General features: G+C 29.3%; 1 protein-coding gene across 9 annotated transcripts in view; it reads left to right on the top strand.

The window, feature by feature from the left end:
* ab (BTB/POZ-zinc finger protein abrupt) overlaps positions 1 to 26,542 on the top strand; it is a 181,673-nt gene that overhangs the window by 35,319 nt on the left and 119,812 nt on the right. For 5 of the 9 annotated variants that reach the window (XM_073969511.1, XM_073969513.1, XM_073969518.1 and 2 more), the window contains exon 2: positions 19,038 to 19,225. The gene's annotated coding sequence lies outside the window, so the exon portion shown is untranslated. Of the gene's footprint in view, positions 1 to 7,708; positions 7,952 to 19,037; positions 19,226 to 26,542 lie in introns of those variants that run through there. The other 4 variants (XM_073969512.1, XM_073969514.1, XM_073969519.1 and 1 more) reach the window with 1 other exon arrangement.

Raw genomic sequence — 26,542 nt, 5'->3', positions numbered from 1 at the left:
GATTTACAGGATATCTACTATCCTTTGAAGTCAAATCCTTTCATCACTATTTCGATTACAAAATGCATGTTGAGAATATTTTATGGTCCGATTGATGCTTTAATTTTTTGCAAGCAGAAGTAAAGTTCTATGATATTCGAATTATAATTGGGCATTTAACGTCTTCTGTTCTACAAATCTTTTGTCAGGAAACCTACAGGTCTTCTCACAAAGGCCTATTTTAAAAGCTTTTACATAAAATTAGATAAAATCTTAATTATTAGATGATTCTATAAAAATCTAGAAAGGGCAACAAAATCTAGAAATTCTTCGATCGATTTTATTTGTCATATTTTGTTGGCCCGTTTTATGACAAAAACGTCAGTTTTTTAAGCCAAACATTAATATTTTGTCTTTTTCTGTCCACGGTATACGGTCCACTTCGTGGTATTTTTCAAATTAAAATTCAGAAAGCAGATATTGTTATGTTCTTTCAGATGAAGAAAATCTAAAAAAAAGTTTCGTAGTTTTCTTGGATAAAATTCATGAAAAATGGCTTTTTAAGGCTCTCGAAGCATTCTAAAATGTTGGCTTACATCGATTTCAAAACCTTTTCATGAATGTCTTATAATTTTTACCGTATGCAGTTTTTATGATTTGTATTGCCCCTTCATTTTCACATATTTTCTCACAGAAAAGAGTTCCTTCAAAATTTACTCGGGCGAAGAAAAAACGCCAAAAACGACAAAAGCTAAATTGTATTTTGTTGCCCTTTTTTGTTGTAAGATTCAGTAGAAATAATATAGATATGAATGTTACTTCATATTTATGTTCCGTAGTTGAGTACTAATGCCCTTTCTAAAGAATATGTTAGGAAAAGCCCATAAATTAGCCTATATTGGCCAAATATAGGAAAAGTTAAACTTTTGTGCAAAATTTTATTCATTTTAGTGGTATAGAAGTTTTCTCTCGGAGTCGACTCGGAGTCGGAGTCGGAGCCGGAGTCGTGAAAAAAATCGGTCTGGAGTCGGAGTCGAGCCAAAAATACCTCGACTCCGAAACCCTGGATAGGACTTGCTATTTCCAAAGCAAACCGGGAAAACCTAAAAGACACCTAAAGATGTGAATTTGACCGCGATTTATTTAAAAATCCATCCAGCGATTTTTTTCTTGTTTTTGGATTTTTCTCATCTATGAACATTGTAGTTTCAGAAACTGCAAAAACTTCCCAAGTGTAAGCACCTTTCAATTAAAGTTAGTTAAGGCGTTCTTTAACATTATACCAAAAGTAAAGAATGCAGCCGGAACAACAATCATGAAAATTTTCGACTTATATTATTTTGTCACGACTTAGCTAGAGTTTGCCAATTGATTTCTGAGATATTTAATCGACCATGATGCGGCTTAGTCCAAACATGAGCTTTGTAGTCTCAAACAGTACTCTGAGAAGGATTTGGAGTCTATGAATCTGTCCGTTTTTAAATTTCTAAAGTTTTTAATTAATCAAATTTGGCGTTTTTATGGCATTAAAGAATAGTTTATTCTTAGGTATATAGTTTATTCTTAGGTATATAGATATATAGAATTTGTGCTCGCAGATTCGTGCTATTCTTCTTTTTAAAGGTAATTAATTTATAGAAGTCGTATGGGTATTTCGATATGTAATTAAAAAAATGAGACGTTATGTTCGGGTCGAACTATACACCTATACCCTATAACTCCTGTATAACTCAATTCGTCCTACTCGCGAATATAGTTAAGTAGGGATTGGATTAAAACGTGGATATATTTTAACCACTTTCTGCATGGAGGGTCTTTCACAAAAAGGAATCCAAAAATCCGTATTACAGCTGATATTCTAAAAATTAGATTAAGAGCTTTGAAATACTGAACATCTTGCGATAGCAGAAATAATGGCAATTCTCTGTACTTTTAAAATTTTGGGATATACCATAACGTTGATCTATATTTTTTAATCATATAGGTCCATAATACTGAAAACGGGACGCAACTTTTATATGGCGACTATACCAAACGTGGTTTCAATTTCAATTATAAATATCTTATATTTAACTTATATTTAATACTCTGTAAAAAGTTAAAATTGTATCCTAAATATTGTGATCTTTCTCTACTGAATTTTTATACTTTGTGTCAATATTTCATATAAAATCAACAGCAAAACCTTAAAAAAGCTGTACGTAACCCTACACATCATTTTCAATTTTCATGATTTTTGGTCAAGTTGGGCCCCCCCCCGAAATGAAATCCTGCGTACGTCCCTGGTACCTCCCGATGTTCGGTATTTTGAAGGTTTTAGCTTCATTATCCCATCAAAATGGTTGAAATTTGGTAATTAGTCTTCGTTGAGGATATAAAACTTTCCACCTAAAATTTGTTAGTATAGGTCCACGCCTTAATATGGTCTCCATAGAACGGTACCTCCCAATATTCGGTATTTTGAAGGTTTTAGCTTCATTATCCAACCAAAATGGCTGAAATTTGGTATTTAGTTATCGTTGGGTGTATAGAACTTTTCACCTGAAATTTGTTGGTATAGGTTCACGCCTTCATATAGCCCCCATAGCACGGTACCTCCCGATATTCAGTATTTTGAAGGTTTAAGCGTTTTTTTCCACCAAAATGGTTGAAATTTGGTTATTCGTCTTCGTTGAGGATATAAAAATTCGTTCCACCTGAAATTTGTTGGTATAGGTCCACGCCTTCATATAGCCCCCATAGAACGGTACCTCCCGATATTCGGTATTTTGAAGGTTTTAGCTTCATTATCCCACCAAAATGGTTGAAATTTGGTAATTAGGCGGAGCTAAGTACTTTCGTAGATGAAAGGGAACTAATTATTCCATTCTCTTTCAATTTTCCGGCCGAACTTAACGTTTTGTTACTTGTTTTTTATAATATCGCTAAGCTCGAGCTTATAAAAATATTGCTAATATATCTGTTGGTCCATCAAGAATATTATTTAAAAACATGATTTTTTATCTAAAATCGTTTTTCAAAAACAAACATCTTTAAAAACCGGGTTTATACGTCGTCAGTAGCAAAAAAAAAATACGAATATGTAAAAATCTTCATTAAATTGGTATGTTTATAGGCGTTGGTTTTTCCAAAAATATTCCTTAAAAATTCGCGATTTATAGCTTTGCTGACCATCCGAAAAATATTATTTCAAAATCCGTTGGTTTAAAAAATAGTCCTATTAAAGTATCCTTAAAATCCATATTTCTGGTTCTGTTAATGCTTCCAAAATATTTTACAAAATACACGTTTGTAGCTCTGTTTTTCCTTCAAAAATATTAATAAAATGTCCAAATTTATGTAAATGTTGATCCATTAAAAAATATTCCTAAAAATTCACAATGTTTTGGTCCTTCAAACATTTTGGGGCTTATCATGAACGGCAAGTCCCCGTGATTTTTTTCACTTTCTCCCTTAAGTTGCAACGGCGGAAAGACGAAACTCACGGGGAAATTTCATTCATGATAACCCCCTTTATTTAAAATCTATTGTTTATAGATCTGTCGGTACTTAAACAAATTATTTAAAAATTCGCGTTTATAGCATGAATCGTACATAAAAATACTTATTAAATCCACATTTGGTACTTAAGAATTTCCAATTAGAAATACATTTCCCTGTTTAAAAATCCAGTAACACTCTGTCCCAAAAATCGCCAATATTTTTCTTAAATTTGTTTTCATATTTTTTTCCAATACATCCGAAAAAATCACCAAAAACTCATCACTAGACATCGGATTTTGCATATTTGCATATTTTTTAATATTAAAGATACGAAGATTCTGATTGGACCAAAATTCGTTTCAAAGAAATCTAAATTCAATGGCAGGGTCATATTTTGTATTTATTTTGCATATTTGCATATTTTGCATATGCACAAAATATGCAAAAAATATGCAAAATATGCAAAAAATATGCAAAATATGCAAAAAATATGCAAAATATGCAAAAAAATATGCAAAATATGCAAAAAATATGCAAAATATGCAAAAAATATGCAGAATATGCAAAAAATATGCAAAATATGCAAACAGATTTTGGCCGAAAATCGTCATAAAAGTCGTTAAATTGTCATTTAAAGTTGGAAAAACCATCAAAAAATACATAACAGTGTTCTAAACTAAGACTGTTGACCGTATAACGTCGATTTTTTCAGCAGATTATTATGTTATTGAGACCATTTACGACAGTGTGGTGTAGGGTATAAAAATATGGTATCGTAATACCATTTTTTTATTATTAAACTATGTAAAAATATAAAATTTGATAAAATATCAAACGTTTTATGTAAAATTCAATATTTTCATTTTTGTAGCATCTTAATTTAATGTGTAGCATTGGGCTGGTTTTAACTCAAAGAACCAAATCGATCTCGGATTTTTTAGCCGGGGAGCCGCCTAAACCTTTTAGAGTAATTAGATTTTAAGATTGCCAAAGTTTGAGCACAATTCGAATATGTTAAAACGTGATACTGGGCCTCGAAGTTATGAAAATCTATTTTTTTTGCTATTTGGCGACTTCGACGGCTCATACATGTGGAACGGTTAAAGCTACTTGCCCGTATTACGCATTTAACTAAAAGATATTCGGTTCTTAACATTTCTTGCTGAACAACAAAGTACGTAAGTGTTACTGAATTCGAGATAATACACCCAATGTCCCGAAAAAGGCTTGAGGGAAAAAATGGAGTCTATTAAAAAAAAACAACTTTTTTCTTCCTATATTATCAAATTTTTGCGAATGAAAACGAATATATTTTACTTTATTTGAAAATGTTGCCTATTAGGGCGAAGGTCTATTTTTTTATTCATTTCTCGTTGGAGTCGAGCTGAATGACCGATGATGTTTGCAAGTGAAAAGGGAAAGCCGAAGATTCGAACCCCCACAACCACCATTATGTGACATGTTTCGCCTTTTGCAGAGGCTCATCAGACATATCTGCCGTGGAATGGAATGGAAAAGATGGACATTTATACATTCATTGTGTGGCTTCAATGACAAACGCTTACATTTTGTTCATACATATTCTATTTTACGTTTGCCCGTAATTTCAACGTCTAATTTACGTATGCCCGTAATTTCAACGTCCTATTAGATATCTTTACCTACGCGTTTGGTAATCATGTGGTAATATTGGTGATTTTCATTCATGATTTCGCAAAATCATTGCCACATAGAAGTGTTTTACAACTTTTAACACATTGGCAACGATTAACCAGGTAAAATCCTTGGTGTAACTAACACGGCCGTTTTTGACTCGATGACGTTACCTATGCGTTGAAATTATAAAATGTTGCTTACACGGGAGATATTTGTGAACTCATAGATAGCTACGTCTTGAAATTACGGGCATTAAGGGACTGACATAATGGAGTTTTGGAGCCATCTGGTGATGAACTCGACTCCTTGCTATGTCGCTCACAATTTTCAAGATATTTACCATCCTTACCCCTCCTGGTAATTGATGTTCTGTGGTCAATTATCTTTTTCAAGAAATTCAGAGTTAAAGTTTAATCACTTGAACAACAATTAAGTCTCACTTGTAATTATGCCTGGTAAACCTTTTTCTAGGAATTTCAGCAGTTGATTTTTGTGAGTTTTAAGTTTTTGTAAGTCGATTATTTCTGGAGAAATTTCTATCTTTGCTTTGTTAAGATTTTTGTCGTCTTTCTTCTTCTTGTTCATTATACGTTTTGTAAAATCAATAACCCAAACTCTCACTTATAACACTCAGTTGTTGTCGTGTGGGATACCAAATAAATAAATAAAATAGAAAAAACATTCTGGTTCTTCAGATTCTACGATACGTTTAGCATCAAAACAAGACCTACACCTCATTGAAAATGTATTGAAATATGAAAACATTGAAACATAAATTTCGGAAAAAGGAAATAACAACATAATTAATAATCTGTGTTATCTTAGTCCTGAACTTGCTGACTTGGCATTGTTTGATCCAACGGTGCAAAACGCCGTAAATAGTCAAAAGGCGACAAAAATCTTAACAAAGCAAAGATTAAAATTTGTTCAGAAATATTCGATCCAAACTTCCAAAAGAGCAAATGCCGAAAATCCTAGAAAAAGATCTGGCATAATTCTTGTTGTTCAAGAGATTAAACATTAACTCCGAATTTCCCGGAGGCGCAAAGGATGGTAAACAACTTGAAAGTTGCGAACTACATAGTAGAGCGTTCTTCAAGTAGTCAGCTGTACCCAGATAGCTCCAAAACCACATGATGTCTGACTCTCGAATAAATTTAATTTAGAACAAAATGTAAAAGACATTTGTTTTCATTCCAAAAATTGATAAAAATGAAGATAATGTTTTTTTAATAGTCTCCATTTTCACACAAAGGCGTACCTAGTCACGTCTTTCGGGACATTGGCTTTATTATCTCGAATTCTGTAATACCTATTTAGTATTAGATTTATTATATATACTAATATTTTGTTGTTCAGCAAGAAATGTTAAGAACAGAATGGCCTTTAATTTAATGCTTAATATGGACAAAAAGCTTTAACCATTCCAGAGAAATGGGTCGCCGAAATCGCTAAATAGCCAAAAAATTGAGATTTTCATAATGTCGAGGCCCCAGTGGCACATGTTAACATATTCCAATTGTGCTCAAACTTTGACAATCTTAAAATCTGACCAAACTATAAACTTTATGCGGTTGCCGCCTTAAAAAATCCGTCATCGATTTGTTCCCTTTGAACAATAACCAACCCAACGCTACAAATTATAACAAGGAAAATATTGAATTTTACATAGAACGCTTGATATTTTATCAAATTTTTTATTTTTGCATAGTTTAATAATAAAAAATTGTATTACAATACCATTCTTTTATATCCTACACTACACTGTCGTAAGAGGTATCAATAACACAATAAAATCGACGATAAATGGCCAACAGCCTTAATTTAGGACACTTTGAAGTTTTTTCGATGATTTTTCTAACATTAATTGTAAATTTTACGACATTTATGACGATTTTCGGCCAAAAACTGTTTGCATATTTTGCATATTTTTTGCATATTCTGCATATTTTTTGCATATTTTGCATATTTTTTGCATATTTTGCATATTTTTTGCATATTTTGCATATTTTTTGCATATTTTGCATATTTTTTGGCATATTTTTTGCATATTTTTTGCATATATTTTGCATATTTTTTGCATATTTTTTGCATGTTTTTGATATGACCCCAAATATCGAAAAGTTGACCCTTAAAACGCCTAGATCCAAAATTTGAGTCCAATCAGATGAGAAATAAAAAACATGCAAAAATCCGATGTCTACTCATCACTAATCTTAGTATGACCAATAGTGTAACACGCTCAACATTTCTCTTCCCCGCTGCTTGTAATGAACTGCTACAAATAAATAATATGTGTAATATGCATTACAATAATATCAAACCCATCCACCAATTCATACCGAAGAAAAATCCATACATCCATCTAGCAGCCAACAACCAACCATTCAATAATACACTCATCTTCCAACCCATCTCATACACACAAATTTCATATCCATCCATCAGACGCACGCACATACTCTCGTACATACCCCTAAAAGAAGTTACGCGCTGCCACTGTGCGAGCTCTCTGCTGCTACCTGCCGACGTCCATACGTCCACAACACTTGCCTTGCTGTGTGTGCCGCTTCCCCTGATGTGACCGTTTAGTTCTAATTCGTCTTTTGCTGCTGCAACAAGCAGTAAATAGTAAATCGATTGTTACGTCGTCTCCTCTTGCCGCCGGTTAAAAATTCGCGTGTGTGTGTGATTTTTACGAAAAAACACAAAAAATAAATATAAAAACAAAAAAATTATAAAAATAAGATATATAAAAGAAATATATAAACAACAACAATTACAAAACACTGAGTGTCCAGCACTGTGTCAAAAATATTTGAATAACAAAAATGTAATTATAAGAATATTAAAAAAAATATTTTATTTTATAATAATTATTATATTCTTTTAAAAGAATAGAAAAATACTATTGGATTAAAATTACTACTGTGCGCGCCAATTACTCCACAGGACGTTTATGGGATTATTAGAAAGTTAATTGAAAGAAAACGCAGTGATTTTTAATAAATATATTTTTATATACAAAATTATATTATAAAAATATCAGTGAAAAATTATTAAAATGAAAACACTCAATTTAAATAATTAATAAAATAAAAAATGGTTGTTTTAACAAGTGAAGGTTACAACCGTTATTTAATTCAATCAAAATGTAAATTGAATTAATTAAAGAATACTAAACGCTTTTGAAAAAGTTATTTATGAGGAGTGACTCTTTTTTCAAATTTAAAGTGACTTAAAATAATTATAACAACAATGATAAAAAGTAAAAATGTATAAAAACAACTCTGGAATAAGACAAAATACAAATTACAAAAAAAAAAAACACAAAGTATTTATTTTCTGAAATTAAATTATGCTAAATAATAATAATTATAATTATAATAATAATAATAATAATAATAATAATAATAATAATAATAATAATAATAATAATAATAATAATAATAATAATAATAATAATAATAATAATAATAATAATAATAAAAATAATAATAATAATAATAATAGTAATAATAATAATAATAATAATACATATAAACACTAATGCATTTAGTGTTTATTAAATTCCATTTTTTTAATTTTTTAAGTGGGTTCAGTGATTCTCTGCTCCAACTTTGTATCAAGTGGGTTTATGGTGCAAAATTATCCCTAGTGGCCCCGCCAATGCTTGAAAATACATGTGATTGAGAATTATAGTGACTTTGTTTATCAAGTATAAAATGTCATTGCATTAAAACCAAAAATTCAAATAGTTTGAAAATACACATTCATTTGATGTTACGAATAAACAACATAGTGTCTTTGGAAGCCTACCTTCAACACTTCATTCACATATTATTATTTTGATAATACTGGAAAAAGATTTAATACGAACTTTTTTAAAACTTGACATGATTTAAATTGTGCAAAGGCGAGTTGCTCTTTAACTATAATATTACAAGGTCTGTTCGATAACTTCTCAAGTAAAACGTACTTGCAACTACTTCTCAGTTCTCGTTTACTGAACAAGTTTGTTATAGAACAGCATTTTTGTACAAATTTTTGGGTTATCGAACAGACCTACTTTAAGGGGTAGTTTACACTATATGTAAATGTCATATGACATTAAATTTTCCATCGTTAAATATTCACTAATATGTGGAATATTGGAGATTTTCCTTGCGCCATTTATTCTGTGCGTCCGCCCCAACAAAAATATAATAAAATTACGTCTCCACATTGCCTCCGTGGGTAGATATGGAATGTTTTTATTTCGTGTCATATGACATTGATAGATAGTGTAAACTACCTCTAAACATTAATAATCAATCGTCTTAGAATTATATTCAGGTGTTCTACCATCGAATTAATTCCTGATTTCTTATTTTTGGACAAAGCAAATGAGAATTATTTACCTTATGGCCTGTTTCTCAAAGACGATTCGGCTTCTGAGGAAAGTTTCTTCAAATTTACTTTGTAAAGATTTAACTTTATATTGGGCGTGATCCCCATTCTGTCGACCTCCTAGGGTCCACTCTTGCCTTTGTCAAATCTAATGAGATTTATTGGTAATAGGTAACATTTTTGGCAATTTTTTTTTTTCAAAAAATCAACAGAAAAATAAAATTGTTCTTCGTAGGAAATCATTCGGATTTTGAAGAAAAATTATTCAATAAACTACTTTGCACATCTTTACGTTTATATTAAGAGTGACTATCACTCTTTGGTCCGTTCTTACATCTTGACTTTAAAGTCCATTTTTGTTATACCTTACTTTAAGAAAAGTAGGGAATAAAGTTAGCATTACCAGAGATTTATTATTACATCTGCCATTTAAAATAAATGTTACATTTTGTATAAATATGGCAATATCAAGCAAAAAAGACTGTACACATTAAATTTACTCAAATCTGATTGGTTGATTTGGATTTGTTCTCAAATTTTTTCTTGTTTTTGGTGAAGCATACTCTCGGACTCACTTAATTTTTAAAATGAACACAACCTCCTTTTAATTTATCCGACACTTATTATTACAGGAAACATGTGAGAACAAAAAACGGGTTATATGTCCATACCGCCCAAAATTTATCTACAGAAAGGATGTAATAATGGGCCTTTGGTCTTAAAGGGTCCATAAAAACTTGTAATAATTCTCTTATCGAGACAGAAAAGTAGTATTTTCCCTTTTGGTTTAATATGATTTCAGCCATGGTTGTCGTTGTCATTTTAATAAAGTTAATGAGAATTATTGGTAATATGTTAAATTTTTGAGTATGTTTTATCAAATAGTTAACATAAAGAACTTATAAAAATTCGGTTTTCGAAACAGAAAAATAGTATTTTTCTTCATAGGAGAAAGATCGGCTTTTGAGGAAACGTTTCTTCGAACTTACTTTATAATCGTTAAACTTTACGTTAGGCGTAACTCCCGCTCAGTGAGATTTTAATTTTTACTGTTACCTTTGCCATTTTAACAAAGCTAATGAGAATTATTTGCGATAGTTATCATAAAAAACTTGTAATAATTCAGTTATAGAGACCGAAGAATAACATTCTTCTTCATTTGGCTTTTGAAGAAAAGTTTCTTCAAAATTGCTTTATCTTTATAGTAGGCGTAACTCCTACTCTTTGAAGTGATTTCGGCCAAGGATCCACTATTTCGTTTGTTCAGTTTATTGTAGGGGCCAGTCAGCTAATATTTCTCAGTAAGAATTGTATATCTTCAATATCTGATTAGCATTACTCGATATATTTCGTCGTTGGTTAGATAGCTCACATAATCCCTATTGGATATGAAATTTCCTCAGTTATAATTTCCCAGTTATTTACATTCCATAATGTTTTATATCAAAGTCCTTAATTAATTTTGGCATTTTATCACAATTCTGCGAAACATTTCACCGTTGGTTAGGTAGCTCACATAATCCATATTGGATGTGAAGTCTTATATCAGAATATTTAATTAGTTTTTGATTTATCCCAATATAATTCGACACATTGCGTTGCGGGTTAAGCGGCTCATCAATAATCAAGATCTTAGCAAAACAATATTTTGTACTCTAGCGAATCGAAAAATTGCCATAGCTAAGTAAAATAAGGAAGATTTTAAAGACCCTATTCAAATTTCCCCGTTGGTTAAGGGGCTCATCACTGATATTAGACACGGAAGCTTTTCAGGTGTCATTTGAGGCTCATCAGTTATCAAGATCCTAGCAAAACCATGTTTTGTACTTTAAAGAATCTAAAATATGACATGGCTAAGTAAACTAGGGTGAATTCAAATATAGACACTTGTTCTGCACATTTCCCCGTTGGTTAAGAGGCTCATCACTTGAATCAGACATGGACGATTTTTAGTTGCTATTTCCCAATCCAATTATGTAAATCAAAGCTGTAGATGATTGTTGTGGTTTAAAATTTGTAAAATCACGATCACGGAGTTAGCCTGACGGTGGTCCAGGATCTCCGTATTTCATAAAAGGCTTTATGTCTATCATATCTGATTGGCACCAACCGAAACATTTTATTATAAATTTGTAAAAAGAAGATATGAAATATCCGCCATTGTACTCCACATTTCCCAGGTCGAGCTGTCCAATAACATTAGACATGGAAGCTTTTCACCAGCTATCATATCTCAATTAGGGATACGCAGTGAATTGCAATAATCGGTTTTTCGATTATTCGGCTTTCGTGAAAAACTTAAAACTCGATTTTCGGTTAGTCGATTATTTGAGAGTGTTCTAAAAGTCGACTTTCGATTAATCGTTAACCACCGAAAACCGATTATAATCGAATATAATCGACAATTTTCGTTGATGCGATCCGTGATGGTTATATGTATAAAAAAGTACCGTCAATTATGCGATTTTATCACACCGAATAGTCAACTACGACTAATAGTCGACCACGATTAATAGCCGACTACGAATAATAATAGACTACGACTAATGGTTGACTACGAATAACAGTTGACTCCATCTTCCGAAAGTCGACTAAGAATAATCGACTATCCGGTTTTCGCACCGTCAATAGTCGACTAGGACTTTTGGAAATTTTACGGTTAATAATCGATTAACCGAAATCGATTTTACGTATCCCAATCTCAATCCAGTTAAGTAAGCCAACCTTTTTGGAGGATTGTTTTGGTTTCAAATGGTATATTGTAATTATATTTTAGATTTTCCCAAAGTTATGACATATTTCGATATTGGTTAAATGGCTTATCAATAATCACAATTTTCGCAAACATTTTTTCTAAATCTAAATGTTCAAATATATGCTATGACAAAGGAAACCCAATGAAATATTTTATATATACAATAATACTACACTTTTCCCTGTTGGTTAATGAGCTCTCCAAACATTTAAGACATGGAAGCCTTTCAACTACCAATTCACAATCCATTTGTATAAGCCAAGATTTTGTAGAATTATTTTGTTTTAAAATGTGAAGTCCCGCATACAGATTCCATTCCCTTTGCGAATTGTAGTAGAGTTGTGTAGTTCCGGAACGAACTAGTACCAAGAAACTATTCTGGAAAAGGAACTATTGGAACTATATGCAGCTTTTGCGTTCATATACTCCTTGGAGTGCATATAGTTCCTTTCGTTATTATAGTTCATCTTCTTCTTTTAATTCGGAACTATTTGGAACGAAGGAAGCAAAACGAGAAAGTTTCAATGAACTCTATCTATCTCGGAACTATTTGGAACTATTTAGGAAACTTTATACCAATTCATCTATCAAACGATAAAAACAAAAAAATGATAAAACGGCAAGATTCGTAGAACTATATCGGCATCGGAACTATTTGGAACGAAAGAAACAAAACGACCGATGAGAAAGAAATATTCATTTAACTTTATCTGTCTCGGAACTATTTAAGGAAACTTGTTCATTTTGGGGAAAAAGGAACTAGAAAGACTGATTTACTTTTTTCTTTTTTCTTTTATGTCAACCACTTCATACAACTTTCGTTAAGATATCGTTACGATTTCGGATCTGACATCGGACGTATCGTCCGAATTTTGTTCCAAATTCGTTAAGATGTCGGTACGATTGGTTTGCTGGGTGCACTTGCAAACAAAAATTATATTTATGGCAGTGGCCATACGCTCGTTTAGCCTCATTATTTTTGAAAACCATATACGAGTATATATTGAAAGTATTAAGGAAAGTAAAATGTATTTTTCCTGATTTATTTTTCGTTACAATTTTGTTTCAATTTTCAGCCTTTCTTTTGCTGCATTAAACACAGCTATGCACTCAATATCAGTATTGAGGTATGTTATGTGTGCTGCATAATTTTAGGCGTCAACATTTTAGAAAATTTCAAATGACTCGGAAACTGTGTAAAGTATTCTTTACATTCAGGATACATTAAATATGAAGAATTTGTTTCTTGTATTTTTGCTTACACCATGTGATTTTAGCTGTATATGTGATGTATGGTGCATACTTTTAGGCGGTAACATTTAAGTAATTTCAATTAAACCCAAAACTGTATGAAATATCGACTTAAGGTTTAGGAAAAAAAATTAATAAAATAACATTCTAGGGTAAAATGTTGCAATCATTTTTTTCAACTCAAATTTTGTCCAGCCCAAGTCGTCCTGAAACTTGATATGGCATGGCTTAACCTTAAATCTCTGTATACTTATTCATATGTATATTTCAATATTCTTGTTCATGTTTGTTATTAATAATTTTTTATTAAAATAATATTTTCTTGCTCAAAGGTACACATACCTATTCTAACACAATATAATTATTTAAGCAGAAAAAAAAACAAATAATTTGTATCTATCCACTAAAACCTAAAACGTGTTTAATTCCACATGAATTTACATATTATGATGGAACATACGATTGAGTATGTACGAACGAATGTGGGCAACCATAATCGATATTAGGTATTAGTTTCTTCTTCTTATTTAATTTCAAAATCAATTTTTATTGTATGGCTAAGTTATTGTCCCCATTAATCTGTCTTACATTTGTGTGTTTATCTCTACTTCAACTTCTTTTTCTTTTTTTTGGTACAACTAGTGGTAATTAAAGCCTTTCAAAGGCTGGCTGTGTGCGTGTGGTGTTCATCTCTTAACTTAAATCTAACTGTCAAACGTAATTAATTTATTCTAAAAACAATAAAATTGAACAACAACGAGAAAATAAACGCTAACTATGAAGAGATACAAATGAAAATTGTATTTCTCCTAATTTCATATTCAAGTTTAAAAAAAATTATATAGCTTTGAGTGTGTTTTTTTTTGAACTACAACAACGATTAGTTAACATAATTGATACATGTGTGGTATGTTGGCTTACCATGGTTGACTATATTTGTTGGCTAAAATAGTTTCTATTATTATGTTTTTTTTTTTCTGTCTTTGTTTTGTCTTCAACTGTCTGCTCGTGTATGGTGTTACTAGTATTTTCTGTTATTTTTTTTTTTTTTTCAATCATCACATTTGTCTTGGTGATAGTTATTGGCTGGCCAACCATTGTTAGTTCATCGAAAATTTAGTTTAAGTGTGGCTTTTTGTTTTTGCAAAAATATATAATTTTAGCAAAAATAAAAAAAAAACAGCTCATATAAAAATTTACCGCTTTATTTGTGTAGTGAGGCAAGACTGAAACCTGGTGGCATGGAAAGTTAGGAACATGTGAGTGACATTATTTCGGTTGTATTAGGCTGTACTGAGGTATAAGTAATCAAAGATCTGAAAAAATATATATTTTGTAATCGAAAAATGCCACGAGGAAGACATGGGCTAACACAGAGTCTACTGGTCGCATTGCCTATTGATAATATGTTATTTCTGACAGATGCTTACCCAATGGATACAGTTACAGATCAGATTTTTTATATCGATGTTAACCGAAAAATCTTTTTTTAATCAATGGTTTGGGCTTAGATGATACCTTTGGAAACTCCTAAGGGGCTATGCAAATTGGCAAATTTTAAATCAAATAATTAAATTTAATCAAGGCATATTTACTGAAGGTAGTTGCATCAATTACAAAAACTAAAAATTTTACAAAAAAAAAAGTTATTGAAAGAAAATATTCAATAATAGGTTCGTTTTAAAATGTTCTTAGGAAACACATATGTAAATACATTTTGAAAATCTTCTAAATTAGAAGAGATTTGAATCAAGATGTAAAAATAAAGCATTCGATACGGCAGTTTTGTTCAGCACAGTGGTTCAGAAATCGATTTTCCTGGTCAAAACCTCAATTTTTTGTTGTCACCCATTGTTAATTTCTAAAAAGGATTCGATAGTAAATATAAGGAAACCAGAATATTGGAAGGTGTGGGCGCGGCGTGTTCCTAAAGACAATATGTATTTTCCCAATTTTGGAAAATACGTAATTTTTGCAAATTTCTCGAGAATGAAATAATTATTTCTCGGAAACTATAAGAGATATTGCGTTCGTTGTTTCTTTATTGGATAATGTAGGATTTATGTCTTTAAGAATTGTTTTAATAAATTACCGTAGCGTTTACACGTAGTGAGCTATTTTAGGTTTCCTCTGATACTAAATTTTAGCGAAGTTTCAATTTTAGTGGAGTAGAACTTTTATAGAACAGTATGGAACAGAGTTTCGTTTTCGCAGAATGATGCCCGAGAGTGTCCTCTTTCAGCACATATATACTTTTGTACACTTCCTGTTCCGTCCGTTTAAAACTTTTTTAAATTTATTTAAATTACATGGGTAAAAATGTATGTGTTTTTCCATACCGTTTCCCATATTAATAACAGATTTTTTACACAAATGGCCACTTTTTGAGTATGTGAGTTTAATGAAACCCCAGGGAGTATTTTTTTTTTAATTTTCGAAAAAAAAATATTTTTTTTTGAAAAAAAAAAATTTGAAAAAAAATATAAACATTTTTGAAAAAAAAATTAAAAAATTTTGAAATAAAATTTCCAAATTTTTATTTTTTTTTTGTATCTTTATAGTTTATTTATTTGTGTTTGGTCATTTTTAATATATAGGCAAAAATAAAAAACACAAAAAGACTCATATTTTGATGAAAAATAGTAAAATAAAATCAAAAGTTTAACTCTGACCTGGATTTACTCTGCAACTAATAGACCAAATTTGACCGCTTATAAATCATAGGATAGCTAACAAAATAGTAAACAAATAGTAAAAACCTCAAAAGTTTAACTTTGACCTTGATTTCCTCTGCAACTAATAGACCGAATTTGACCGCTTATAAATCTTCGGATAGCTAACAAAAAATAATTATGAAAATATCTCTATCCGTTCAAAAGTTACAGGATTTTGACCAGGAAAAAACGATTCTGAACCACTGTGCGCTGGTGACTTTTTATTACACCTTTAAAATAGGAAGAAGAATTTTATGATACCAAATTTCGAAGTTTTAAAATTTCATGAGAAGACCCTATTAAATTTTAAAAACTTAGCACGGTGCTCTTGAAACAATTTTAAATGGAAGGTGCTTACACCTTGGAAGTTTTTGCGGATTCTGAAACTACAATGTTCATAGATGAGAAAAATCAAAAAAACTAAAAAAATCGCCGGAGCGCTTTTTAAATAAATCGCGTTGACATTTTTAGGGGTTGTTTAGGTTTTCACGGTTTTGCTTAGAAATCGCGATTCCTATTAAAATGGGACTAGAGAAAATGTTGTTGCTATGAAAATTCTCTATAAGATCGACCTTTATGGTATTTTCGTAGTTTTTACCATTTTTGAGATACAGAACATACAAATTGGGACAATGCACTGACTGTATCGCCCCCTTATAAAATAATGTCAAGAAGGGTGCGCCTTAACTAACTTTTGATGAAAACCGCATACACAGGGAAAGTTTTTGTGAATTCTGAAACAGCAGTGTTCATAGATGAGAAAAATCCAAAAACAAGAAAAAATCGCTGTAGGGATTTTTAAATAAATCGCGGTCAAAATTCACATTTTTAGGTGTTTTTTTTAGGTTTTCAAGATTTTCCTTAGAAACCGCAAGTCTAATCTAAATGGAGCTAAAGAAAATGTTGTAGCTGCGAAAATTCTCTAGAGTATTGACGTTTATTATTTGTTCCCAGCCTGTACCATTTTTGAGATAAAGAAGCTCAGTTTACATTTTTAGTTTTTTTTGTTAGGGATTCGCGATTTCGCTTGAATACGGTAATTCTTATCGATATGGGCCCTGAGAAAATCTTAAAGCTGTGAAAATTCTCTACAAGACTGGTATAAGTAACTTATCCTAGGTTGTAACATTTTTTAGATATATAAGTTTAAGTTTGGAATTTGCAGTCATGACATTGTTTTATAAGGGGGCGATACAGAATTGAATTGAATTTGAATTCACCCTATTTGAACTTCTATATCTCAAAAAAGGTAAAACCGACGAGAATACCATAACGGCCAGTCTTGTAGAGAATTTTCATAGCTACAACATTTTCTTCAGTCCCATTTTGATAGGACTTGCGGTTTCTAAGGAAAATCGGGAAAACCTAAACAGCCCCTAAAAATGTCAACTGAAATCGCGATTTATTTAAAAAGCGCTCGGGCGATTTTTTTTTTGTTTTTTAATTTTTCTCATCAATAAACATTGTAGCTTTAGAATCTGCTAAAACTTCCGAGGTGTAAGCACCTTCCATTTAAAATGGTTTCAAGAGCACCGTGTTAGTTTACAAAATAAGTTCAAATACTGCTGATTGTCACTTTTACCTTCCTACTTTACTTTGAATTTAATTAATTAATATCTGGAACAATTTTTATTAATTCAAGTCAATCGAAACAAAATTTAAATAAAATTTTCTCAATTTTTTAAAAGAATTTTTTGCGGGATTTGTAACCAAAAATCTAAATATTCGATGTGAGATTCCTAGAAATACTTGCATTTTAGGCATATAGTGTCTTCGGCAATATTGTAGGCAATAATTAACAAATTTACCCTCAAATGATTCATTAAAGGGGTCTTTCATGTCTCGAACAATTTTTATTAATTCAAGTCAATCGGAACAAAATTTAAATTACATTTTCACGATTTTTTTAAAAGAATTTTGTTGTGGGATTTTTGACCAAAAATCTAAATATTCGATGTGAGATTCCTTGAAATCCTTATATTTTAGGTGTATATTCGGCAATATTGTAGGCAATAAGCGAGGAATTTTTTCGTTAAACAAATTTCCCCTCAAATGATTCAATAAAGGGGTCTTTTAGGTCCCTTTTTCGCAAAACGCTGTAGAAAGATTTATGCAAAAAAATGGAAATATTTGGGTTGAGATTCCTTAAAATCCTGGCATTTTAATTTTCAATCAATTCTCAATATTCTATTTTCAAGAATGATGTCTTCAAAGTTAAGCTCCTCCAATTTTTCACCTCATGTCACAAAATTAAAGAAAAGAAGAGAGAAAAAAAAACAAAACACCTCAACAAATCAATTTCAGAAGAACAAAACAAAATGATGATTAGTTTGAACAAAATTCATTGACCCCTTTTTGAGAAAGTTCATTTACTTCTGGTTTATTATTATTATTAAGAAATTATGAGCATCATAGAGCCAGCGTCAAGCTTAAACCCCCACAGCATGCAGTAGCGGCAGCAGCAGCATATTGATCGAACAGCTAACTTGTTTCGCTTTTGCCTCTTTCTACGATTCTTTGGAGATACGATTGAAGTATTGTTTAAAACAAAACTATACAAATATTTTAATTAAGCTTATGATTATCTATCTAGTCAAACATATACATACATATGGACATAATCTAGTAGTAGTTGTGGCCCCTAAAGCGTTTTTGGGATTTTATCCCCAAAAATAATTTTCTATTTTTTTGTATTTTTAATTTACAATTATTTATATTTAACAAACAAAACCAACTAACTTTCTTTCCATATTTTTGTTCTCCATCTCTTCATCTTCTTCTTCTCTTTTCATTTCATGTTGTATTTGCAGATTTATGTTAATGTTTTTGGCTTTCGTCTAAGAAAAGTTTTTCGTTTGTTTCGTTGGGGTTTTATTTTCATAAATGCCCCAGAAACGTCATCGAGAGAAACAACAAAGCAGTTATTGACAACAACAAGAACAACAGACAAAACAACAACAACAACATTCGCAGAAAACTATATTTTTTGTCTTGGCAAGTAAGTGCAGTTTTTTGATAATTAAAATAATAATTTTTATACAATCTAACACACACATATATATGTATGTATGTATATATTTATATATCTTATATCATTTTCCACATTATTTCTTGTTTAACACTCTAAAACTAGACTAGAAATGTGGGAGTTTTATACCAACAACATCTCTCTGCATGATGAGTTAAAAGACTTATCTGCTTCGTTTGTGTGGGTTATCGGCAATGCGGCATAAACAGTCATAGAGTCATTAAAAGAAGAGTTCTAGGATTTTTATATGACAAATAATATATGACCCACAAAAGCCAAAAAGCACTAGACCGTCTTGAGGAAAATTTCTTCTCGCCAAAATGAATTTTTCCAACAGATTTCTAGTCTTCGGAAATCATAAGGATAATATTGTATAAATACTCCAAGTAATATCATTTTGCCCTTTAGACCCTTTGCTTGTTCTTGAAAAGTCCTCCTTCGCTTATATTCTTCATTAACCCCTTTAATTGCTTACCATAACCAAATACCACATTTCTTTTTTTTTTTGAACTTCAATGGTCTTAAATCGATAATAACTACCTACTTGAGGTCTATAAATCAACTAAATCAAAATTTTAACCAACAATACAAGACAATTAAATATAAATTGTACAACGACGACAACAACGAAAAAATATCAATTAACCATTAACAAAAAAAAAAAAAAAAACATACACCAAAAAATAAAGTATGCAAAACCTCCCCAAGAGCACATGTCGAATGACCAGCAAGCAGTAGTTTCCTATGGGCAGAGGACATGTATTCCGACATTTGATTAACTTTGCAAAAAAAAATCTCCATCATCAACAACACCAACAACAATACAAATATTCAATAATAAAAAATAAGAATTGCTACTGTGTTTCCCACTTAAACAAGACATATACGAACATTTATGCGCCGACCGACACAGCCAAAGTCGCACAAATATCAAAGGGGTAGTAGCACAAAAACAACAATACCAATGACAACAACAAATACATTTTTCGTATAAAATTCGTTTATAAAGAACTTTAATTCAATTGTTTTGCAGCATGCGTGTACTTGAGTTTCAATTCAATTCTTTATATATTTCGTATGTGGGGTGTATGGTTGCTGTTGTTGGTGTTATTGTTGTTATTATTGTTTTTCGGGCATCCAAGAAATCACAATTTAAATCTATTGCCCAGCCATCCAGCCGAGCCAGAGACCGACCGACCCAGCAGCCGGTTGTTGGTGGCGCTACCAAAATAAAAGACAATAAAAATAACAAAAAACACCAAAGAGCAAAAACTGAAATTCAGAGTAGGGTGGAGAGAGAGAGCAAGTAGCAGCAGCAACAAATTGCCAGTCATTGACAAAGGTATGAAGTAAAAGCAACAGCAGCAGCAACAAGCCATCATCATCAGCAGCAACAGTAACCAATTTTTTACAGTAGGCTACAGAAATCTATTTAAATGAAACTTTTTCAATATTGAAAAAAATATAAAAAAATTTTAAGATTTTCAAAATTAGACTATCTTCAAGAGGATTTTAGAAGATAGGCTTTAATCAACAAGAAAACAGTAAAAAGGCATACTTCAAAATCTTAAACAATAATGAAATATCTAATCCAAAATCGACTAATAAATAATAAAAATGTTTTCTATATTGAAAAAATATAAAAAAAAAATTCTAAAATTTTTAATATTAGACTTCAGGGCGTGGCGTGCCCCCGAAAACGAAAATGTTCCCCCATTTTGGAAAATTCGTAAAAGTTACGAAAATTTCTCGAAATTGAAATAGCTGTTTCTCGTAATTTCACTTCAAAAAATCAAAAAATTTATATTTGCTTCTTTTGAACTTTAAGCAGCATTGGTAAATATTTCAAGTCGTTCGGAATTTTGAAATGCTGAAACCGATTTTTCTGGAAAACCCCCAAATTTTTTGTCGTCATCGATTTTTAATTTCTATACGGTATTCGATAATAAACATATTGAAACTAAGGAAGCAAATACAATATTTGCAAATACTGTAAGATTTGGACGTGGTGGCGTCCCCCATTTTGGAAAATACGTAATTTTGCATATTGGGTTTTCTCGAAAAATATAACAAATATTGGGTTCATTGTTTCTTTTGTAGGTAGGTAGGATTGTTGCCCCCCAAAGAAACGTTTTAATATATTACCGTTGCATATAAACAAAATTTTTGTGAAATTCCAAATTTAGTGGACTATAATTTTTAAAGCCCGCTAAGGTACACTTTTTTGAGGTTTTCCTCTTTCAGTACATATGTATGTATATAGTCCTTTTGTACAAGTCCCGTCCGGCCCGTTTAATACTTTTTAAAATTTATTAATTTATTATAATTATTGCACGGGTAAAAAAAAACTGTGTGTTTTCTCTTATTGCTTGTCATATTACTTATAATTTATTAAATGGCAACTTTTACACATAACAAAAAAATTAATATTTTTTGAAAAATAATTTATTTTCTGGAATTTTTTTAAATTTTTGTTCTTTTTAAATTTTTATTTTCGTTTAATTAATATTATTATTTTTTTAATTTTTAATATATTTATTGATTTCTTAATAAAAAAATAATTTTTTTGAAAAAAAAATTAACTTCAATTTTTTCCAAAAAATATTTTTTTAATTAAAAAAAATCTTAATTTGTTTAATTATTTAATTTTTTCGTTTTATTTAAATACATTTTTGTTGTTTTTTAATGTTGCTATAATTAATTAAATTAAAAAAAATAAATTTTTCGGAAAAAAAATTTAACTTAAATTTTTTTTCAAAAAATATATTTTTTATTTATCTTGTTTTAATTAAACAATGCATTTTTCGAATAAAAATTTTGTAAATTTAATTTTTTTTTAAATATATTTTTTTATAAACAAAGACTCGTCTTTTCATGTATTTCTAAAAATCAGATCTGTTTAATAAAAAATACGTTTTTTGAACAAAATTATTTTTAACTTAATTTTTTTTTCCAAAAATATATTTTTTTAATTTTCTTATTTTTTTTAATAGAATGTTAAATTTTTTTTTTTTAATTTTGTTACAAATTATTATAATAAAAAAACAAATTTTTCGAAAAAAATTAACTTCAATTTTTTTTCAAAAAATACATTTTATTTATCTCGTTTAATTAAAAAAATACATTTTTCGAAAAATAATTGGCCTTAATTTTTTTTTCTAAAAATATATTTTTTAATACAAAATAGCTCGTCTTTTCATATATTTCTAAAAATCAGCCTTGGTGTGAAAAGTTATAATATGGAAAATTATATGAGAAACACACAATGTTACCCACGTAATTTCAATAGATTCAAAATAAAAGTTCAACTTTTGAGTTTTTTTTTTAATATTTTGCATCAAAATATGAGAGTTTTTTGTGTATTATCTTCCTATTTATAAAATAAAAAAAGTTCATATGATAATAAATAAACTATAATACTAAAACTAAAAAACAACAACAATTTAATTAAAAAATAAAATTTCTAAAAATCTAATTTTTTTCAAAAACGTAATTTTTGAAAACAAAATATTTTTAGAAAATTATTCCATATTAATTATTAATTATAAAAATAATGTGGTAATAAAAATATTTAAAGGAAATTTTATATTTTTAAAAAACAACAACAATTTAATTAAAAAAAAATTAAATTAAAAAATAAAATTTCTAAAAATCTAATTTTTTTCAAAAACGTAATTTTTGAAAACAAAATATTTTTATAAAATTATTCCATATTAATTATTAATTATAAAAATAATGTAGTAATAAAAATATTTAAAAGAAAATTTTATATTTTTAATTTTTCCTTTTAATTTTTTAATGTTATTTTTTAAATAAAAATCACTTTTTTATGTTTTTCTGCAAAAAATCAAATCAAAAACAACAATTTACTCCAAAAAATTTAAATTAAAAAAAAAATAAAATTCATAAAAATTAAATTTTTCAAAAAAAAACATAACTTTAAAAAAATCTATTTTTATATAATTAATATGGAATATAAATTTAATTAACTAATAATAATAATAAGATAAATAATAATAATAATAATAATAATAATAATAAAAATAATAATAATAATATTAATAATAATAATAATAATAATAATAATAATAATAATAATAATAATAATAATAATAATAATAATAATTATAATAATAATAATAATATTAATAATAATAATAATAATAATAATAATAATAATAATAATAATAATAATAATAATAATAATAATAATAATAATAATAATAATAATAATAATAATATCAATAATAATAATAATAATAATAATAACAATAATAATAATAATAATAATAACAATAATAATAATAATAATAAAAATAATAATAATAATAATAATATAATAATAGTAATAATAGTAATAATAATAGTAATAGTAATAATAATAACAATATTTAAAGAAATTTTAATTTTAAATTAGTTTTTCATTTTAATTTTTTAATGCCATTTTTTTCAATAAAAATCCTTTTTTATGTATTTGTAAAAAAAATAAATTTTTTTAAAAAAAATTAGATTAATTTCTTTTTAAATAATAATTTGTTTAAAAAAAAATATTTTTTAATTTGAAATTTAAATACTTTTTAAATTGGCAGAACTAATTTGTATACATTTCTTTCTATTAATTTGTCATGTTTCCATACTGAGTCAAAATCTCTCAAAATATTTCACTTTTTGGGGAATACGAAAAAAAAGTAGAAATCAAATTTCTTTGAACAAATGAAATTTATAAACATAATATCGACGCCTCCAAACAATAGTATGATAAGTCGACTTAGCATGTTTTCAAGTTCTTTACATTTTTATATTTAACGTCCTTTAACTTAAATTCTGTCAAATTTTGGTAATAATCGGACAATCCGAACAGAAGTTATAAACAAATATTTACTTAGCATAGTACTGAAGGTCAAAGAAATTTCCAAACTTTTAGAGCTTGTCCTGCAAAACTCACTATTCAGAATTAGCAAACTATTATTTGGAGGTGTCGAACGTCCTTTAACTTAAATTCTGTCAAATTTTGGTAATGATCGGTTAATCCGAACAGAAGTTATAAACAAATATTGACTTAGCATAGTACCGAAGTTCAAAAAAATTTCCACGCTTTGAGAGCTTCTCCTGCAAAACTAAATTTTTAGACTTAGCATATATAAAATCTCCAGAAGCACTTGTTTTTTTAATATATAGCTTAGGGCAATGTTTAACTATATATATCAAAATTTTCCTTATACTTGAACACAAAACATATTTTATTTTATTGGGCCACGGTTGCACCATAAAAAAATAATTAATCTACTATTCCTCTACAAATCACTCTCAGATATTAACCAATCCCTGCGTAGACATTTTTTCCCTATTTTTTCATGAAAATTCTCTAATTTACTAATTTTGACCTCCTGAATCCGAAAATCGGAATGAAAATGATGTTTTGTTATCCGTTTTACGCGTTATTGCCCGGTACCATATGGAACCATTGCAGGGACTCCTTACCAGAGCATCCACGGTCTCAAATCTGAGTTTCAGAAGAACAACTTTTCTAAGACCTTCTGAAGGTTTACAAGATTTTTTACATCCTGAAAAGAAAACACGTTATTTCATCGTTGCTTTAGTTTCAACATCCTTTAACAATTTACAGACCTGTGTAAAAGGCATCCTTCTTTGTTTTTTTGGCCCACAATAATGGTCAACTAGATGTGAACCAACAAAACAATCAATGCGTAACAACAATAACCATTATGCTTCACATTGATTGTTGTTGCTTGTTCCAAGACTAAGGCCTCTGGATGTGGATTCCACTGCTGTTGTCGTTTTATGAACATAGAAAAAAGTCATAACTATAAATTTTATTAAGGGAAAAAATGTTGTGAACAAATTTAGATGTGCTAGAAAACTAGCACTCATCTTCATACTTCAAGGGTATTTTGGAACAATTACAATAACAACAACAACGCAAACCTAGCAATGGTTTCATCCAAAAAACAATGAAATAAAATAAAAAAACTAAAAACAGTGATTTTAATGGGAAAATCACGATATGGGGTCAAAAAATAAAAATTATTTGTTTGAATAGCAATAAAGACAAGTCTCAGCTAAGTGGGGAGTACTCGTAGTAGAGCGCATTAAAGAGAAGGGGCCCTTTGGATGAAGAATGCACGCAACAAGCGTGGGGATATAAATTATGACATTTTCTTTATAAGATGGGCAATGTATGAAAATTGTTGGTGGTGTTGTCGTCGTTTTTTGTTCCATTTGTCTTATTTAAGTAAGCAGCGAAATATAGCTAATTACCGCCTTCAAATGTACTAGATATTTTTTAATTACCCCCATCTTTCTTGGCATCTTCGAGGCATGTATGCCCACCCACAAGTCATATTTACTGCTGTCACATTATTGCTATCCTTCAATTAAATTTCCTCTCAACTATGGCAACAATTTTGTTATAAATGATGGTGTTTTTTTCCCTCGTAGTAACTTTATTAGATATTGTTGCACTGGAACAACACATGTTTATCATCTTGATGATTGTCATTATTTTTCTTTGCATAATAAATGATTATGCTTACATGTTTATAGTTGTTGTTGTTGCTGCTGTTGCCTTAATAGACAATTGAACATTTATTAATTTTTCCGGTTTTAATTTTTATTAGCAACATTTTGCCAAGCGAATTTAGTTTGTGCTGGTGATCATCTATCTCATCAGCATCTTTGGCCGTCATTCATTGGTTGGTTGGTTGGTTCTGTGTTCAGAAAAAAAAATTAAGAAAATTGTCTGATAATAAGTAGTACATACATACGTGCATATACAAATGTGGAAAAACAACAGCGTAGCGTAATGAAATTCAATTCAAACATCAATTAGCAATTCCAACTACTTGATCAATATTCAATAATACACCACTAATAATAATCAATAATAAAGTATCTACATGAATATTTACATACATACAAACAAACATATGGTCAATTGTGTATATTTTCTCAATGTCTGCTAGAAATTTCCCATGAGGCATCCGGTCTTAATTACTATTTTTTTTTTTAATTTTTGTAGGGGTCTATTAGATTATTTTTGTGCACAAACAGACAATTTTATAGGAAAAATATAGAAAAAATCTTTACATAAAATCTTCTTTATATACGACTATGAGAGTCTCTTTTAGCATCAAATAATTTTTATTTTAAAAAAAGAAGAAAAAATATAATTTATATAAAATTTTTTCTTTTTTTTTAAATAAAAATTATTTGATACCTAATTAAGATTTTTTTTATTTTATTAGTTTTTATTTAAAAAATAAAATA

Source organism: Musca autumnalis, unplaced genomic scaffold (assembly GCF_047663935.1).
Source record: "Musca autumnalis isolate F117 unplaced genomic scaffold, ASM4766393v1 scaffold_2, whole genome shotgun sequence".
NCBI lineage: Eukaryota > Metazoa > Arthropoda > Insecta > Diptera > Muscidae > Musca > Musca autumnalis.
Note: the sequence above shows the minus strand (reverse complement) of the source record. Positions and strands in the feature narration are given on the sequence as shown.